The 18,492-nt window shown below is 42.7% G+C and overlaps 1 protein-coding gene across 1 annotated transcript in view; it reads left to right on the top strand.

Annotated features, from left to right (window-relative positions):
- LOC311255720 (leucine-rich repeat and fibronectin type III domain-containing protein 1-like protein) overlaps nt 1–18,492 on the top strand; it is a gene marked incomplete at its 3' end in the record, with an annotated part of 276,352 nt that overhangs the window by 60,694 nt on the left and 197,166 nt on the right. The window lies entirely within an intron of this gene.

Below are 18,492 nucleotides of genomic sequence, written 5' to 3'. Positions count from 1 at the left end.
ATTATAAGTACCCCCCAGGTTAAATTGAAGGTCTGGAACAATTTTTGAATTTCATGACTGCAGCTGTTGGTAAACTCTATCATGTAAAAAGTCAAGTATCATCAGGTTACAACCAACACGTGGGCTCAGCTGGCTCGCAGCCACTCAGAGCTCCTGTTGCTTCATCTGCCAGCAGACTGTGGAAACCTGCTGCAAGAGCTGCGACTGTCAAAACACAACGCTGCTCTTATTAAACGTTCACTTAAGGTCCTATTTTACAATAGAAAGAGAAGAGACTCTCCAGGTGGGAAACAGAATACACCAGAGAACTGTAGTTAACGATCTGAGGCCCTGTTCTGATCCAAGAGTCACTATAAGATGAGTTTAAATTTACACCAACGCAACTTTTCTGAAACAGCTTCATCCTGTCGTCACACTAAAGTATTTGTCTCCAAAATGTTGTTGAGTGGAAGAATAAAGTAGCAGTTTTATAAAAATTGGTTCATCAGAAGTTTCCAAATCAAATCTTTGTGTCAGTCGATTAATCGACTTCCTGTCTCAGCTTTACAACCCGCTGACTTAGCACCTGAATTATTGATGCATCTCGGTGACAGAGTGACGTCTTTAGACCAACCACAGCTCCCAGAGTGCATTTCTGCTCCTGACCCTGACCCTGACCTCTGACCTCGCTGTGTGTAGACAGGCAGGGAAAGACAAACCTCCCTACGAGGATCGACAGAGTATCACATCAGCATCCTCACACTCAGATCTGTGTCTCTGGCTGCGAGCAGCTTCCTGTCAGCTTCACTGTTTGTCCAGCTGCTGCCCATCACATCTGACACTGTTAATAGGCTTTAAACACTAAACGACACATCTGGCATCAGCTCGCTGACATGTGACGACAACAGTGACAAAGTACCACAGGCCGACAGACACACACACCTCAGCACAGTGCAGCTGGCACACACACACACACACACACACACACACACACCAGGGCTGTATTAGTCTAATTAATTAGCTGGTTCAGCTCCTGTATGATCTCTGTCTGTGTCTCTGGGTCGGTTCATTACATCTGTCTGTGATCGGGCCGGAAACATCAACATGTGGCGGCGTTTTCAGCCTTGAACATGCAGGATGAAACGTTTATGATTTGAAGAGTTGTTTCGAAATGACACGACCACATCTGGACACATACAGGACCAGTTATTTCACATTGGATAACTGAGCTTTCAGTTAGTTAGTTGCAGCAGAGAGAGAGAAAAAGACCAGCTAGTCTGTTCACTGAACAGAAGGTTGTTTAATGAAATTACAAAATGTACCCATAATATCTCTCATGCTAGCATTGCCAGATAAATGTATCAAACTACTCGTTAAAAGGCACCAGAAGACAGGAAATGACATCTACTCTATTGGAAATGTTGCAGGGGAGAAGCCCACAGACCTCTGTTAGATTGTCCCACCCTCATTTCAAACGCTTGCATAACAATGTCTGAGTCTCTGATATAAATTTGTCCTCTAGCAAGTAAACTCAACATGCCAGATCATTGAATATTCTCATCCTTAAATATATTACATTTTGCACGCTAAGGCCTGAAGTGACCGGGCAATAACCTTGTAAATAAAGGAAGGGAAAAGGCAAAAATAGCCGGGATTAGAGCCCCGAACAGTAAATCATGTGTAAACCAACAGATTATGTTTAACCTACATTAGCAGCTCTTCCTAGTAGTGGTGCAAGCTGTAGTTACTACCTTTAAGTTATTTATCAGCTTTGACTTTGCCCATTACATGAATCAGTTACAGCTCAGCCCACGCTGATTTAAAAAGATGATGATGTTTCATAAAAGCAGCACTGATGAATTGGACCTGGCTGTGCTGATAAGCAGGGCAGTGGCCGGCTGATGAGCCTCTTGTCTCATATAATGAGTTTTATTGACATGGGTGGCTCGGTGTGATTAGCGCGCTAATAGACAAACAACTGTTCGCTCTCATATTCAACAGCAATAACAACCGCAGCAGCTTCGGCTGGAGGCATCAGGGAGGACGGAGAAGAGACGGAGTCAGCGTTCAGTGAAGCTTCTGCGTCCTCCAGGAACTTCTCAACAGTTTTCCTCTTCTGTGCTTACATTGGCAGGAAATGTCAGTCTGTTGCAGCCTCCTGAGGACGCAGAGAGCTTTGTGTGGTTTTAGTGCTGAAACAACAGGAGGCCGAACCTTTCAGTTTGAGGAAAAGTTCAAGAAAAAAAAGTCTTTACAGCAAGAGACAGTTGTTCTGAACGTCTTCCAGCCTGATCGTGTTGACAGAACCAGGTATTTTAAGAAGAAACATGATCTTGTCCGAACCCGTAACCAAGTGGATTTTGTGTCTCAACCCAACCAGATCATAAGCAGAGCGTCACAACGTGAAATTGAAAACTGAACCTAAAGATACTAAAAGAAATGTAAAGCTTCAACATATCAGACATACATTTCTATCATAATCAAATTAAGAAATCCTTGTTTCACATTTATGTTGAATATCTGCCTATAATGTGTATGTAAATATGTATCAACCTAAAAAGTCCAGTGTGGGTCGAGCTCCAGTAATTGTGGTTTTCTCCGTCTGTTATTGCAGCAGTTCTGCATACAGCGACAAAATGGATTCATTAGTGCAACAACATTTTGCATTCTGGTGATAAATGTCATGCTCTTCTTCAAAACCTGTCTTTATTTCCTACATTTTGCAAACAAGTCCTGTTCTCAAATGTTATAACAGGACACATAATAATGAACACCAGCTGGTAAGTATTTGCAAGTATTTGCTTCACTCACCAGTGAAAACACAAGTGTAATTTATCGAGCGGCTGGAAAAATGTGAACATTTACTCGGCATTTGGCCAGAAGACAAAAAAAAAGTTAACTTCACACTCCGTGTTAAATGTTTCTGGAAACACAAGCACGTCTCATCACTCTGCCTGAATGAATATCTGTCTAGACGTGGCAACGTTCTGCTGGAAATCAGGAAGTATCTGATGAAAGAACAGATGTTCACGACCAGCTGTTGGTATTTGTATTTCCCAGAATGCTCTTTCAACAACCTTTTGAAAATATGACTATATGTTGCATTCAATAATGGGGAGAGCCACAATGATGGTGAAAGTTCAGTCACTTGAGTCCGTTGAGCCTTCTTGCCCCGTCTCTTTTATTTACTAGAGATGTTTTAATTTTTTTCATTCGTCTTTGTGACTTAACAACAGTCTCAATAATTAAACTTGACACGAGTTTTCACTTTGAGCTCCGTCACTGCGGCGTCCCCGTGGCTCAGGTGCTGAGATTTACGCTGATGACACCCTGATATATTACAGTAAGGTGACATGTCACCTGTTTTCCACTCACTGTATCACACACATTGATTTTGGCCACTGACATGTAGAGTCACAGTAGCAGCTTACACAGCAGGTCCCGTCTCTGCTATCTCGCTCCGAGGCTAATTGGCTGAATAAGTCCTGGTCTCACGGCGACAGCCAATGACGTGTGAAGGGGAGACGACTGCTGACTGGGGCGATGCGTCAGACTGACAGATGGAGACCACACACACAAACACACACACATCTATATAACTTCAACTCTTTACTGTATTTCAAAGTGTCCTACACTCTATTATCATGTCCACACAGGCAGAATTAGGTGATTTAGCAGATGTAAACACACACACACGTGCAGACAGTGTGAAGAGCAGTGCAGTGACCTGCTGCAGCCATGATGATGTAACACAGAGACAATAAGAAGCAGATGTTTCTGATGCTGATGAGAGAAACTGGAGCCATTTATCTGCCGGAGGTCTGCCTCCCCACGACAACAACACCTCATTCCCTCTCCTTCAATTGATGTCACAACCTCCATCTGTGGCCGGTTTGCTCTGCTCAACTCTTCTCCTGCTTCACTCAGAGCTGCAGGCTGAGCTTTTTTTCTTTCCCTCATACATGACAGGCTGTCTACGCAATGTTACAGATACCAAAAGATGAATATCAGGTAAATATGTTTTTGTTTGGCAGGTTAGAGATGTTCAGTGCAACAACAAGTCCAGTTTTAGATGGCAGGCGTGGTTGGTGTGACTGACGTCATGATACTGGCTGACACAGTGTGTTAATTTCTGCAATCCTCTGTGTACTTTAGTGTGCACTGGTCATGTGTGTACGGTGGTCCTGAGGGTCAAAACACAACTACATTCCAGATTAAAAAGAAGAGGTGAGACAACACTGCTTGTTTGTGGTTGGATATGACCCACGTCCCTGGCCACAGGTCAGTGTAATTTCCTGTTTCTTGTGTGTACTGTTGTGCTATTGTGTATCGTAAAGGTGACGAATACACTGCTGAATCTGCGCCAAACATTGCTTCAAATCTAAATCTAAGGGCGGCTGTGGCTCAGGGGTCGAGCCGGCGTCTTGTTATTGGAAGGCCGCTGGTTCGATTTCCCTGGTCTGCATGTCAAAGTGTCTTTGGGCAAGATACTGAACCCCAAACTGCTCAAGATGCACGGATCAGCACCTTGCATGGCAGCCACCGCCATCAGTGTATGAATTACTGTAAGTCGCTTTGGACAAAAGCGTCTGCTAAATGCCCTAAATGTAAATGAAATGTGAGTCATCGTGACCAAGAAAGCTACGTGAAAGAAACAGACAAGCGAGCAGTGACCGAACAACTCACAGACTGTCAAATACAAACGTTACTGAAACCTGATCGGCCCCAGCCACTTCAACCACTGAGAAGAGAGAGCTCATGTCGGACCCCATCAGTCATAGTAAGAAGATGATTGGCTTATTAACTTTTAATGAGACGGACACCAAAGAATCCATCAATAAAAGCAAGTTTCAAACAGATCTGCGAAAAATGACTTTTTTATGTTTATGGTGAAATGTCACATTAATTATTAAAATCATTATGAGTAAATAAATACAGCTAATAGAGTCTGTTTATCACCCTGTCATCTGATGCTTTTCACAATGATGGAAATTTTAAAAAACAGGCAGTAAATGATGAAATTGATTTGTAATTAGATGAGTGTTTCCCTGTGAGAAGCATCGGAGAGAGTCCCATGCACTCACAACGGTCGTTAATTAAGACTTCAACAGCGAAATAAGTCTTAAAATCCATCAATGAAGTTCTTCCTCTCATATTCCACGTCTCCATGTTTGAACCCGTTATCCTTTCAGACCAACTCCGAGGTTGCTGTGGTTCGTGCAGGGTTGTGTGGCGGTGTATGACAACACAACCGGGAGAGAATCATTGTTCGGTCCATTAACAGCGCCTGGGTTTCCAGCTCCCGGCTTTCCAGCTCCCGGCTTTGGGAGCAACAACTCTTCCAGGGAGGCTTCTCTATCCTCCACAAGGCTGCAGAGTCTCTCTCCTCCCTGCTGGTTCAGTCTCTCCTGGCAGCACCGAGCTGTTTGACACATCAAGCAACAGAACAGAAACTCAGAGCAGTTTGGCAGCCGCCTGAGTGTTTGTGCATGTGTCTGTTTTTGGACTACATGACGGTGTCTGTTTCACCAAATGTGTCATGTCAACCATTCCTTTCAAGAAGGCTTATAATAGATACCAATATTTATAGTGTAATACTTTATAGTAACCACGACTAATAAACGGTCAATTTAAAGTTAATTAAACTTTACTTAATAGTTATTTGTAGCAATTTACAGACTGTGACGTGACGTGAAAACTGAGACCTTCCTTTTTCTCTTGGTTGTCTACACAAGCCTGGACGATTTGTTGAGGTTGTTGCTGGACTGTGGATTTCTCTGTGAAGGACTCGAATCTGATTTTCCTCGACGGTACGAAGGATGTGACGTTGTGCACTTTCTTGAGTGCCACATCTCCGTGCACGACTCCGCTAACAGAGAGCAACAGAAGCTAGCACAGCAGGCTCCACATTGACCCTTTAACAAACAGTGAAATGCTTCCTTAACTATTTATCAAGCAATTGTTATATTAAGTTGTTGTTTATAAACTAGCTTAATAAATGGTTCATGAAACATTTCATTGTTTGTTAACAGTGAAATAACTTCACTGAAGTTGAATTATCATTCAGTTTCAGTAGCGTTGAAGAATAAAATTGTTGACCAGCCGGTCTGAACGCCGCGTCTATGATTGACCACCAGGCATGACGTTGGGTTGCGTCCCTCACTGCAGGGCTGTTGGTTTTGGCTGTTGCAGGACCAGACTCTGTAAAGCAGCTCGGACCAGGTAGTGACAGAGTGTGATGTCGGCGATAAACAGAATAAAAATCCGTCCTGATGCGAATCGTCGCAGGATGCGTCTGGTAACTGGGGCGTGCACAGAGTGACGGAGCGGTGAGTTTGAGTCGGTGCTGTTTCCAGTCGTGGCTGTCCGGTTTCCTTCTGTGGTCGTCCTCTGAGGGGTTATTCTGTGTGAAAGACAAGTGAACAACCAAAATCCTGACAGCAGAGTGGGTGAATACGCTGTTCTGTTTAAAGTGATCAACCAGCTGTGAAAGTCCAGACAGCTGCACTGCAGCAGTGACGGAGCAGATCCTAAAGATACATGTGTATTTCTTTTACTTTTTGGACAGTATTAGTTCTGACAGCACATCCACTGTTGTTAACTGTTAACTGTAAAATCTGTTATAACACTGACAACGTTTCTTACCTGCAGGGCAAAGTTTCAGCATTTTGATTAGAGGTACTTCACTCCCGCTGATGGTACTCAACTTTGCCTCATAGCTTTATTCATCACTGTCGTGCCCATAATCACAGCACCGAATGTCCTTCAGATAATACCGCTCTATTGGAGCTATATGGTGATGGTTGTAAAATATTTATATAATATTCTCACCTCAATACTTTAATCTAATGATATTGTACTTCTCAAAGTTTTTGATATGTATTATTCATATTTAATTTGGATTTGATGGCAGCTCGGGGGCCAGGCAGTTTTCTCTGGGGCAATAAAATGTCAAAATCAATCACACTTAAAAGGAGTAAAGCTATGAATCAATTAGGAGATGAACTGGAAGAGAGAAAAGGACGGCTCAGACTGGATTAATGCTGCTGTAAAGATGGAAGAATCTGCACGGAGTTGAAAGAAAGTGAAACAGATGAAAGCAGAACGAGGAGCTGGTTTTAATATGGAGGACCAGTCGCAGTCGCACGGGAGTCGAGAGTCGCTGCTGGGAAAGAGTTTGAAAGTGAGACATAAAGGGAGAAAAAACAACATCGGATGTTAACAAGAAAAACATCTGAACACACGTCGCAACGGCTTCATTATCCAGCTGATCGGTTCAGCCTGAAGAAATGCTGCTAGCTCGCTGTCAGCTGTTAGCATGCTAGCTGGATGCAGGAGAGAAATGTCACCTGAATTGGACTGTAGTTATAATTTAATCCCTCGTCTCTTATTTGTCAGCACACCATGAAATGTGAGGATATAAATGAGGCTTGCGGATGTCAGGTTTTCTTATACAAAGTTGGAAGTTTCTTGTTGGAGCAGCTCATAACAGCATTAAGTGTGCTTTTAATGATTTCTCGCAATGCCGGGTAAACTGAGCTGTCATCCATTTCCACAAACCAAGTTAACAGTGTTGCTGTTTTCTCCGTGTCTAAAAACGTAGAAATAATATCTGGGTTTTGCTCAGGTTCTGTAGTCACTGGATGTCACTGCAGTTTGGTATGACTATGTGTGTAACCAGATATCAAATATACATATATATATATATTTTTCATTTTATGTCGATGTGCAAAGAAAAATGTCTTTTAACAGAAACCCTGGGCTCAACTTTTGGTCTGATTTTTAGCAATGAGATAATAACATTTTTACAGTTTGGTCGAACAGAACAAAGAAAAAAATCTCCTAACTCAAAGCTGCTTTTCAAAAAGACGAGCTGAGAGAACTTGTTCAAGACAGACCGAACGTTTGTGATGAGGAATAAAGAAACAAACTGAGCAGACGACATTTCCGTCCTGTTGGATCCTGACGTGCAGAGGCAGCTTTTAACGGCCTGTTTCCAGGCTGAGACAGAAGCACTGTAACTAAATTAAAATCCATTTAGATTCATTTCCTCTGTCGTGATTATTTTCTTTTTAGCTCCAGCAGTTTTCTGAACTCACCATTGTGGCGATAACGGCAATTTTTTCTCTAATAAGGCTGGTAATTGGTTCTATAGTTTGGGCTTCTTGTTCGGTTTGCAGTTAAACTGAAGTAATGTGTTGTAATGAGTCTGGCTGTCGAGGTGAGACCGCTCTTATTTATTTTCTTGAAATGTCACATTGTTAATGAGGTGTTTGGTCGTTTGACCTTCTTGTTTGCTTCGCATTGAGCTGTGAAGAAGTAATATGTTTTAATGAGCCTGAGTGGAGCTCTGGGACTCTCCTGCACATAAAAGGTTAAAGTGCTCCTGATCCAGTGGAGCTGATAGCCACTATCAGACTTTTAATGAGTCTCGCGACGGTGTGGCGTCTCCGTCAGCTCACGGTGGATTCAGCTTCACGTCTAGAAATGAGTCCTGCAACATTTTGGGCTTTGTGTTCGATTTGTGCTCATTTGATTGTGGATGTGTGGGATTCATCATAATCCTAACGAGCCTGTTGGTGGCGCCGGATAATAATCTGCTTTTTTTTGTTGTTGTTGTTTTTTTGTGTGATAAAGTTCTCATTTCTTTCTTAATGGAGGGCAAATCAGATGTATAAGGAGACTGTGAGACATCATCTCACTGCTCAGAGAGCGAGCACACTGGTAATGTTCCTTATGTTCCCTATCAGCACATTAATTACTGAACAACAGAGTCGTTTAGGGCTGCAGCTAACGATTAGTGTTATCATAAGTCTTTGGATGAATCATTAGGCCTCAAAAAAGGTGAAAAAAATCACATCAGAATTTCACAGAGATGATGAAATATTTTAATTAATAACTCGATTACAAACTAATAATCCCAAAATCACATTTATGAAGATGGAGGCATTAAGTATTCAGCATTTTTACATTAATCAATAATTAAAATCATTGTGGATTCATTGTGTTATCGACTCATTGCTTCATTTTATGTACATCCCCCTATTGTGTGGAAACACAGGGGGGGCAGCAAGAGGTTGATTTAGATCTTGTGATTTATAAAAATGTTCCAACTTGAACTTGGTCTAAAGATAATTTCTGACTTATGTTCGATTCACAAAAGAGGCTGACCATAAAAAACCTCGTGATCGACAAACTGAGGGTTTAGTCAGGAATAACCACGGACCACAAGAGAAAAATCAAACTTTTTTTGGAGATGAGATCACAGCGATGGTAGAGGATGATTCAGTGGACTGAGCAGCAGGTTGTCAAACAAAGCCAAAAAAACTCAAAAGTTCACCACAGGCAAGAACAAATCTGTGTCACAGTCTGCAGTACCCCGACATAACCAGCAGGAGAATCACTCGTGTCGAGTTTGGACTTTGCTCAGAGATCATTTCCACGTTAAAGTAAAGTTTTATAAATACCTGTGTCCGTCACCTCCATCACATCGACCAAGTGCAAGTTCAGGATCAACATATTTCCCCAATTTAGCGGGGAAGCGTATCGGCGATCTCGTTAGGCTCCTAATTAAGGTGAAGGTTTGAATTCTGATGTCGTTTTAGCTTTTTAAACTCTTCTGCAGTCCTTTATCTCCTTAACATAGAAATGAGATAATAAGAGGAGCTGAAAGAAAAGACTCAGCACACACCTCCATGTCCCTTAAATGATTCAGAGCTGGTGTGTGTGTGTGTGTGTGTGTGTGTGTGTGTGTGTGTGTGTGTGTGTGTGTGTGTGTGTTGATGTAAGAGACGTGCATGTGTGTGAATGTGTACACATCTTTTCTGTGTGTGAAACATCTTTGTCTTTGTGTACGTTTGCCTCTGTGCTGTGAGAGAGTCTGTGCTCACGATCAAGCGTGACTGTGTGTGTGTGTGTGTGTGTGTGTGTGTGTGTGTTTATCACTCAGCTAAAAATAAGCCCTTTGTCTCTGGGAAGAGCAGCAGAGAGGTAGAGCGAGAGGACAACCTTTATCAGAGCGATCTAACTTTAATAAGTCCACACTGACATCACACAGGACGCCGTCTCACCTGCGTCACCGGGCAGGTGATTTTTAGGAGACAGCCTATCGCGACCTTTTTATTACAAACCATTAGAAAAATGCCGGCAGGACTAATGATCTGACAGACAGTGATGCCTTTAAAGGCTGTAAAGTTACTAATTCACTTCACTTTTCACACATTTTCTCCACAGTTGTGATTTAAACCTCAGACATTCAGCATGTATCCCCTTTATAACTTGTTCACTCAGCTCCAATACCACCAGGGGACATCCGCTGATTTGTAATAATTGCGGAAACTGCCAGTGATTTCGTCAAATCTGCAGCGTCTGTAATTTGTAATGTAAAAGTGCAAATTGCCTTTCCACAGTCATCTGAAGACAGAGCCCCCCTGATAATACTGATCCTGTATGAATCAAACACTCCAATTTCGGATGTAATTTGTTGTTTCGGTTGCAATTTCCCTTTCTTTTGTTGTCGTGTTCCTCCTGTCGTCTACGAGGGAAGAAGTGGAGTCTCAAAGGAGTTTGTTTGGCTCAAAACTTCAGCTGCAGTTTGACTGTGTTGTGGTGATGCTGATGGTTTGGACTGTACGTTGCACAAAACCAAAGACACACTTCTGGAGTCAGTGCAGCGTTGTCTGTCAGACGGTCCATCTCTTCAGGTGTCTCCTCTGAGGATCAGTGTGTCTGTCGAGAGACGCACTGGTGATGAGCGATAAGTGTTTCTTACAGATTACAGGTTGTGCAGATTAGCAGATCATTTGTGATGATTAATTCTTGACAGAGAGTCTTTTGGCACTGAGGCTCTACAGGGAGATGTTGCAGTCGTGGGGTAAATCCCCTCAACCCCTTCATAACTCCATATCTCGACTTAATCATCAAGTTTAGACTTCTTCTTCTGTATGAACAGTAATCCACTGATTGTTGTCTATCAGGGACTGTTAGCAGCTGACGCAGGATGACCCTCAGCGGTTCCCTCCTGAGCTTTCAAGTCCATCCTTGACCCTGGAGACAGTTTTTATCAGATGTCCCCTCACACTTTTGTTTTTCCAACGCTGTAACTCACATCTGCACCGAGTAAGCCGACTCAATGCGTCTGGAAACTTCTGACCGTGGCCCAGCCCGTCCTCGTCAGACTGTGAGCGATAGGATCTAACTTTATTGATCCGCCCTATAGGCGAAATTCAGTCCGACACAGCAGCGCGGGGGTGGAAATGTAATTCTTTAAACCCAAACCCAGTTTCATGCTTATTCATGAGATCTCTCAGCAGCCCGACCTCTCCTCAATTATTACATCCAACCTGTTGAGCTCAGAAGTGAACACACCACGTTATAAGCTGGTACACTGAGCTTAATGCTGACACATGAGAGCGAGCAGACGCCCTGGATGGATAAACAGATGATATCACTGGTGAACACATCAGTTCCTGCTGTCTGAACCTGTGACTGCTCGTTGATAAACAGTCTTTCTAATATGAACGTCTCAGTTATTGATTTGTGCACCCACACACACACACACACACACACACACACACACACACACACACACTTCTTCCTGGTGTACATCAGACTCTGATGTTTTGACATCGTCCTCTCCTCGTTTTTCTCCGAGCGGAGACACTCTCCCTCGTTCCCCGGCTGTCATGCAGATATAAAGTGAGCAATCCACCGATTGAACCGCGGAGGTGAAACGGTTCTCGCTCTTTGGCATTTGAGGACATTTTCAAGAGCCACCTGTCTTCCTTCCTGTCCGTCTCCCGGCTCACCTTTCCTTTCATCTGCAGAGGCGTGTGAGGCCGGATCGATGGATCCGTACAACAAGACAGAGATGACTGGAAAATATTCAGAGCCTGTATCGATCAGCTGCGCTCAACAAACAGTCACAACGGCAGCGCTGGCCCATGGCATGCTGGGGCTTTTTGTTTATGATATTGGGCCTGAGACAAGACAGGCGGAGAGGATGGAGGGAGGAGGGATAGAGGGGTAATGTGGCATGGAAAATAGTCTGTTATGAAGCAATATTAGCCCCCGAGCCTCCAGCTGCACACACATACTCATGCATCTACACACACACTCACAGACACACACTCAGACACACACTATAACAGAAGCTCAGGCCCAGCGTGCAGAATGTGGCGAGCGTGAAGCATCAATAGTGTGATGAATTACCTTAATGTCAGGTTTGACTTGCGAACAGGCTCTGCCTCTTCATCCTAATAACCCCCTGAAATTGTCCACCTTAAATACACAGGAATGGATGACTGAAGGAAGGGGAGCGAGGACAAGTGGGGCGGAGAGAATCCAGCAGATAGAGGGACTGATGAAACGCCATTTATCTAAATGTCCTGATGACAGAAGGTTTATGGAACAGTTGTTTTTTTTTATTGTCATCATAACAACAACAGTGAAAAGCCACTCGCGTCAGGACTGGACTCAATGTGCTGACGGGACCGATTTTTAATGCCGTGCTCCATTTCCATAAAAGAAGGATTTCCCCCAAAGTATAAAATACCATCACTCTTTACTCTCTCTTTGCACTATACATCCACAATACAGTGTGACTTTGTACGTGTACAGTGATCGATGGATCAATAACCTGAATGGCTGCTGAGATTTAAACACAAACATCGCGTACGGTCACCACCTCCGGACACGACGAGTTAAACAAATATGAAGAAAGACATTAAAGAAATTCAATTGGACCACGCTGACATCGTGCACTTTGACGGCCAATCGGATATGTTCAAGCACACATTCATACAGTTTTTGTAATATTTACATAGAAAAGTGAAATAATTGTGTCTGTAACAGCTTTCAGTTGTTCAATCTTAGCTTATAGCATTATAAACCGCTGTAAATTGAACCAGCAGTTTCAGTTCTCACCTCTAAAGTAGTGCCAACAAGTCCGACACATTAAACCAGAAAAAGAGACGACACTTGAGTTAAAGTTCAGGTAGGTTTAGACACAAACTGACCCGGTTATGTTGTGGTTTGGGTTATGAATATTACTTTCCTTTCCTTTTGCATGGAGACAGTAATAAACACATGGTTAAGGTTAAGGTGCGATCAGAGTCTCAGTAGGAAACGGGAAGTAAACAGCAGCCTCTTTGGTTAAAGCCTGATGTTTCACCTGATTTCTTCGTGTGCTTTCATCCTTCAGTCAAACCCTGATAAAAGGCTGGAAAGAAAAAAAAAAGCTGATTCGTTGTTTAATTGCACCTGTAAAAACAAAATGAAGAAGCAATCGCTGGATGAATTTTAATCCACTCTTTCCAGTCGTGTCAGTAATAATGTTGCAGTGCTGTGTGAAAGTGCTTCCCCTAAAATGGACACAGTGGTATGGTATGAAATGGAGAGCGCTGTCGGGAAAGAACCTGTCAAATGTAAGAGATATAAAAGAAGAGAGACGATCTGAAAGAGTGAAAGAAGAGGAATGAGAGACGGGACTGTGACGTAAACAGAGACTGAGACGAGTGATGGAAAGATGGAAACAGACAGCAGAGCGCTGAGAGAGAAAGATATGAAGTGTTAGCGAGGACGAGGCGATGGAAGGTAGAAGAGGACGGAGGAGAGCGGCTGAAATTGAAGAGCCGGAGAGCAGAAGGAGGCCAGCTCACTGTAAACACTCCATCCTGTCTGCGTCTATCTCCTAATGAGTCAGAAGGGTTTCTCTTCTTCATGTCACGCTCTGCTGTGTTGGTGTTGTCATCGCGGTGGAATGGAAAATGCCGGATCGGAGGAGTGAGGAGGAGGATTGAGAGCGGCGCTGCAGACGGTGAACTCCTGCAGCAGTGCTGGCTTTCATAAACAGAGTGGAGGCGTTGTGGACGTTCGGAGGCGGATTGAACAGCCTGGCAGGAAATCACACAGGCAGAACATCTCACACACACACACACTGAATAGTACTCACATTATACTACCACACATTGTGGTTCACTACAGGAGCTCGGGTCTCCAGCAGGGAGCACTACATGATGCTCAGACTTCCCTTTGTGTGAGTGTGAGCACAGTTCTGGCTAATGCATGTGTTTAGTGTCAGGTGATAGCACTGTGAGATGACAGATATTGAACTGACTGGGAGACAGCTTCGATTTACAGAGTAAATTATTCACCAGAGTGAAAACACAGCTCAGTTGAATATCCAGAAAATGTATCACAAAATATTGCAAATACACTGCGATCCACATGAACGTATCATCAGTTTATTTTATTGTCCCTCCAGCACCTGGAAGTCATCGGTCGAGCATCATGACGGACGTTCCCATACCCTTTTTTTTCCTCAGCAGATAAAAGGACATTTTAGATTTAGTCTAACAGCAGCACAAACTTTGGTATTGTTTTTCTGTAGTCGGATCTGCCCCGTCCTCTTTAAGCCTACGCTGTATTATGGATTAAATAAATGAAAGATTTTTCTTCTTGAGGACGGGATTCTCATTTTCATGATAAACGTAGTGATTCTTCTCTCCTTACATCTATTTCTTGCGTCTTGTCCTCACACCTAGGCTAAAGACTTGGTGGTTGAACAATGTGATTGTTGCTCGTCTCTTAAGGATACTGAACACACCTGTCTCTTCATCTCTTCTCATTTTATTTTGACAGCTTGTTTGAGGATATCATTGTTGACAGTTCCTGTCTGAATAAATGAAGAAAGGTTTTTCCAAAAGATCCTCTAAATCTGAATCTTCCTAAACGTATTGAACCACTGAACTTCTGCGAGATATCTTGAGTTATCCTGTGGGCACAAGTTAAATTGAACCGCCTTCTGGACGTTAAAAGCTTTCTAAAAATGTGACTTGACTGGTGCACGGAGGCATAAAACCACGAGGCAGTAATTGTTATATTTTCTCTACTAATAGAGTTATGTCATCGGCAAACACTGACATATTATTGTAAGCACAGATGCAACAGAAATCAGCGACTAAGCAGCAAACGCATGAAAGTTAGAAATGATTCACTGCAACAAAACTTTAAAATGGCAGTGAGGTTCACAGTCTGATGTCAACCCAGTGAGGAGGAGTTTCCTCGCCTCTTTATGGAGGGCAGCAGACTTCTGATCCACTTAATCCATGTGGTTGAGGATTTGAACATCTCAGGCTCGCTGCTCTTCCCTCCAGGTTCACGCTGCCATAAGAAGTAAATTTATGAATTAAGCCTGAGCTGAGGTGACGTGTAGGCCAGCCGCTTATCTCTTGTTTGTGTGGCTTGAAGCAGCTTAGGTGTACCTGCACAGCCCCTGGACATGACACCTATTCATCACTGCAGCTCAGCCTCAATTTATCTCTTTATTCCTCCAGGCAGAATCTGAGAGGAGTGAAGTCCTTTTCTCTGAACCATTTACATCTGATGCTGTTATCGAAAGGACGTGATACTGAGTGGAAATAACAGACAGGGCTGCACATTTTACATCAATCATAAAGTCTTAGCCTTCAATTATTAGTGTCAGCTGTTGGTCATCATTTCTCGTTTCTTTTGTTTGATTGGATACGACACAAATATTGAACATGACCATCACTGGAGGGCAGAGACTGGAGCTTCTGTTGCTTTTTCCCTTTTTTTCAAAAGATAGTTTCAAGTTAAACGTGTTTGGGATTTGGACTGTCAGATGAAATAAGACTTTTAAAGACACTGCTCTTGGGTTATGCAAGTTTTAAATGGGCATTTTTCACTTTTTTATCACTTATAGATGAACGATAAATGATTTATCAATTGCAATTTTTTCTGTCCCTCTCAAGAATCATCTGAAGCTTCTTCCAGTATTTTAACTATTGGATGTCAGAATATACATCAAATCTAATAGTCTGGAGTAAATCCTAATATTTCACCTGTCCGGTGTAAAACTGTGAAGTTGTGTTGATGCGGTGAAATCGTCTGAGAAAAGACTTCAGTGAAGGCTGGTTTCATGTATCTTCGCGTCTCAGTCCTTTGAGCACCAGAGCCATAAAATAAATAAGTCATGAGTAAGATAGCACTCATTTGAAAGCACACCACTTTCCTTCCATTGTCGTCAACTATTCCAGAAAGTTTTGAAGAAGTTGCGTCAAGAACTTTTTGAGATATCCTGTAGACAGACAACCTGGGAGGTCTCATAAAGACTTAGAGGCATACAATCGTCACTTAACTGTCTGTTGCTTGATTAATTAAACACACAGTAAGTAATTTTCTGCCACGAGGGTTCTCTAACTCATAACGAAGCAAAAGACACAAGTCATGCGGGATCATGGGAGATGTTGTCTTCATTGTTAAAGAACCAACGTTGCTGATTTAAAGTCTATCTGATGTGACTCAGGCAGAAACGGGTTCACTGCCGAGGTAATGTTTTAATGTTTGATGTCATGTCTAGTCTTTGGATTTCTCTGGTTTTAACATCGTTGGAAACATTTGGGATAATGTCGGTACCCAATCAACAAAATATACAACAATGAAGCAGTCGTCTTTAGACATTTTAATGCTGAAATGTTACGTATTATATCTCTAAGTTATCCACTAGTTCATTCAGATCCAACTCAGTATATGTCTATTGCAGACATGGGCACAGCCACAGCACAAAAGGATGGAGGTCATGATGGTTGTTTGGGTGCACAAAGTGTCTGAAATGGACGCGGAAAACAAGTTCTGTCTGCCAGCAACAGTCGAGCCGACTTTTGTTCTACCCTTACATTTTGACATCCCTCAAGTAGCATTCTGACATTTCCATTTAATAATGTTTCCATTAAAGCTGCTATTATAGTGCAAGAAAAGAAGTCAGACATTGTACTTACTGACATCAGTAAAAAAAAAAGAAATTGTTGGAGCTGCTAAGGACTCCTGAAATGTCTGGACAGTATCCGATAACGCCGTTGCAGTCCCTCCTCTTTGATTAGTGACGGCTGTCTCAGTTTGACCTCGATGGCCTCTTTCCTTCGCCTGTATTTCTGTGAGCTTTGTTAATGATAAGTGTCCTTTAGTTGTACTTTGACCCCACCACCCAACTGTTCTTAAGGTGTTGCACAGAACAGAAGCTGTGAGTCTGAGAGAGGTGGCACCGATCCACATGTGGGCTGAGGAGATGAACACAGGTATCCCTCCCAGTGTGCGTTATCAGTTTCTTCCTGCCTCATCCTCCCCGTCAGTCCAACGTGACTCCAGTCAGCACTCTGCCGTTTCTCTGATCCTTCACCAAATCCTCTTTACATGCTCAACAACAAACCAGAAGCTTTTCATGTGGGGGAAAAAAGAAAATGTGTCAGAGATTACATAGCCAATAAGCCTTCATAACAAGGTGGTGCAAGATAACGTTCACAAAGTATTACAAGAGGAAATAAAGGAAATGTTCTGCAGCTAATTCAGCAAAGACTTCTCAGCACTGTTAGTGTTCGACTCTGATGTTCAACCCGGGTCCAGTTTCAAGATCACGACTATCTTTGAACGACTATAGTGCTATGAACTCTGGGTAAGTTGGGCCTATTTTCAAACTAAAAAATATGGTTGGTATGAGAATTACAGAAGACAAAGGACCCAAACACAAGACAGGCAGGAAGACGGAACAAAAAACAAGCTTTATTATTATTATAGCTGAATCCAGAAAAAGCAAAGGCAGGCAACAAAAAGCAGGAATCCAAAAGCACAAAAAAACTAAACTATCTGATCTGATGACAGAAACAGACTTACCTACACAAGAGAGGGAAGACTAATGAGAGACAGGTGAAGCTAATAGAGCAATCAAAAAAAGGCGGGAAGAAACACAGACAGGAAGTGGAAAGTAAAACATGACACGGGGAAAAATTTGCAAAAGCCTAAACCGCTGCATACGCTATGATCATGGCAAAGACAAATAGCAGTAGTAGCAGAAGTATTATGCCACTTAACACCAGGAGTTATAATAAAATGCTGTATAATGTGTTATTACTATTGTTATTAAGCATTGTGAATAGTGTGTAACGATACAAAAACATCTACAGTCGTGGTAAATGTCAGCGTGTACAGTTCAGACGTGTAAAAACTCCACAGCATTGTTAGAAATCCAACAAATTGTCTGCAGTGTTTTATTTTTCCGTGTGTGTGTCGACGCCACCGGTGCGCAGGTGTCACATATTGTTACCATGGAAACACTGGTTGGCAGGTGTTGCTGAAACGTGGCTCTTAGTTCTGAATTAGCCTGAATGTCTTTTTTTATAACTCACATAAGTCTTTATTCCAGTGAAACTGTAATCTGCGGATACAATTGAGACAACAGTCCATCTTCCTTTTTTTTTTACTTGAGACGAGACACTCGCTGGGACACAGCACACTTAGTTGTTGATGAAAGGTGAGGAGGGCAGCATCAGAGAGGACTACTGGGGTATTTATCCTCAACAGGACAGCCGGTGTTGTGTTCCTCTGTGTGGTCACACAGTCACGCTGGGCATCAGTCACAGTCAGAGCAGGATAATTCATCCTCAGCAGCCAGGAGGAAGCCCCCACTGGGTGTCCATGTTTCTGTGAGTTAAAATGTAG

This window comes from Pagrus pagrus, assembly GCF_965226575.1.
Source record: "Pagrus pagrus genome assembly, chromosome: 4".
In the NCBI taxonomy this organism is placed as follows: Eukaryota; Metazoa; Chordata; class Actinopteri; order Spariformes; family Sparidae; genus Pagrus; species Pagrus pagrus.
This window is presented reverse-complemented; position numbering and strand designations above follow the sequence as displayed.